Source organism: Oryzias melastigma, linkage group LG7 (assembly GCF_002922805.2).
Source record: "Oryzias melastigma strain HK-1 linkage group LG7, ASM292280v2, whole genome shotgun sequence".
NCBI lineage: Eukaryota > Metazoa > Chordata > Actinopteri > Beloniformes > Adrianichthyidae > Oryzias > Oryzias melastigma.
In genome coordinates, this window is record NC_050518.1 from 22,846,506 (window position 1) to 22,848,959 (window position 2,454).

A 2,454-nucleotide genomic window follows, 5' to 3' on the forward strand; every position below is an offset into this window, starting at 1 on the left:
ACACCCCTAAGAAAAAAGCACAGGAAGAGAGAAACATCTGTTTGAATTAACGAAAAAAGAAGAAGAAGAAGAAGAAGAAATGCAGACCGGCTCCATGATCAGAGGAAGAAAACAATTGAAGGAATGGATATTTGGATTTGTCACTTTATAACACAAACAACTAAATAAAACTTTCTAGCAGGGTCAGATATAAAAAAATATAGAACAAAATACATAAAAAGACCTTTCAATAAACTGTAAACTCAAATAAAGGCAAAACAGACAAATTAATTATATAGTAATGTTTTTTTTTTTAGCTATATCTAATCAATGATTAAATTAAATTATTGTCATGGTTTAATTTTTACTTTTATTTATGACACAGAAAGGATAGCATTAAAAAACTAAAAATAAAGTGTTTTTATTTAATGGGTTGTGAAACCGATCCTCACCCACCGCTGAGCTAAATCTGGCCCTTCTGTACTGTAGAGTTGTAGAGTGCCCCCTTGTGGCGACTACCTGTCATCAACTACTGTAGATTGGTCAGTTTAGACTAGAGCAGACCAAAAGTGTGCAGGAGAAAAAAAACAAAAACACGACAGTACTTAAGCACAAATAGAAAACTGTATTTTTTTTAAAAAGAGGATCAAATGTTCTCAAAACATTTAGATTTTCCTTGAAATCATAAACCTCATGTTGAAGTTTTCAAAAAGGTCTTCTTCCACTTCCTCCTCCCCCCCCCTTCCTCCATTCTTTCACTTACCTTTATAAAAATAGATCAAGAAGAAAGTCGTCTCGAAGAAAATGAGTTACTAAACTCATTTTAGTTATAACATTAATTTGGTTAAAATGTAGATGTAGAAGCTTTTTGGTAAAAGAAGGAAACACTTCTGAAGTGACTTGAAGGAGGAGCTGCTAACCACAGGAAACTGGCGTGTTTCTGTCCTGAGTTCTTGTTGTCTTCAGTCTCTGACAGAAAACACTGAGAGAAGAAGAGACAGAGAAGAGCAGAGGAGAGAACAATGTTTGACTTCACATCACTTCTCTTCCCTCTGATTCTGACATGGATGCTCACATTTACAGGTAAGAAACATGACAGAGATTCAAACATGACCTTTCTGAAAGCATGGAACATGACTTGTTGTGTTCTTCATGCTAATGAGAGCAGGCTGCTAACCACATTGACTTCAGTGTATTCTTTAAACATGCATGTTAAATATCTAGTCTAAGATGTTCATCAGAACTGAACATGTTTGTGTTTCTCTCTTTCTCTAAACTGTAGACATTCAAATATTCAGATTCAAGACTGTCAGAGTTGGAGATGAAATCACTTTGAAATGTGAAAATGCAAATGATTTCAGTGATGGATGTTACTGGATCACATGGTTGTACAGTGATTTAACCAAACCAGCAACTACCCTGTTTGAACACGGGAAGATTAACAAAGATGTTGGATCTAAATCAGACAGACTGAGTCTTCCAGAGAAATGTTCTCTGGTTATAAAGAAGATCACAGATGAAGATGCTGGAAGATACATCTGCAGACAGTTCAACTCATCAGGACACATGGAGACAGAGTTTATAATTGCACTGACTGTTAAAAATGGTGAGATTTCATTTTTATATTTGAAGTTTCAAGTTTTGTGAAAATGGGACTGAAATATACAACAACTGAAACGATTAAAATGTGACGACTTCTATTGTTTGCTGATCTTTTCCAGTTTAAATATCTGAATATGAAATTATTCAGTCAGTTTGACAAATATGAGCTCATGATACTGTGTGAAAAATGTATTTTTCCGATGGAAAATAACACATTTTTTAAAACCTTTTTCTCACCTACATCATACGACACTTGTTTCATTAAACTTCTGCTTTTCATCTTTCAGAAAATGATGTCAGATCAAAGATTAAAACACCTAAACCAACATCCAAACCATCGTCTGCATCAACTTCTGCAGCTGAATCCACAACAACCACAGGATCAGTTCTGTCAACATTCAAACCATCAACTGCAGCAGATCAAGTCTCTAAAACAGGTTTGTGGTCGATGTCATCGTCTCGTCTGAAGATGAAGTCACCAAATAAATTTAAACGGTGTCAAAAAACAGTGAGAATGTTTCAGATCTGAGGGTTCAACTCTCACCTGTCACTCAGAAGAATAAGTCTCTGTTTTAGTTCAAACTTCCGGTCAAACTTAAAATGATTCTTTACATGGAAATTAGGATCCAGTTACTTGTTAAACAAGCCACCAAGAGTATCTTTATGATGAGTTTGTCTCATTACTGCGAGATGATTCAAAACTAAGATTTAGATTTAATTATTTAGCAGTTGTTTTTTAAGCATAAAAAATAAACAAAGGAGGAAAGAAACAAGCAAAAACCAGATCAGGCTCACATAGGCAGTCAAATTCTTTAAAACAAACATCTCAGACAGAAGGAGTCTTTTTTTTTAAATGAGTCTTGAAGATTTCAA

General features: G+C 34.6%; 1 long non-coding RNA gene across 1 annotated transcript in view; it reads left to right on the plus strand.

Annotated features, from left to right (window-relative positions):
• The first annotated feature begins 1,282 nt into the window (after positions 1-1,282).
• Positions 1,283-2,454, plus strand: part of LOC112159417 — a 1,901-nt gene continuing 729 nt past the window's right edge. The window contains exons 1-2 of the long non-coding RNA XR_002921483.2: positions 1,283-1,585; positions 1,869-2,018. This is a non-coding gene — a long non-coding RNA (uncharacterized LOC112159417). The remainder of the gene's footprint in view (positions 1,586-1,868; positions 2,019-2,454) is intronic.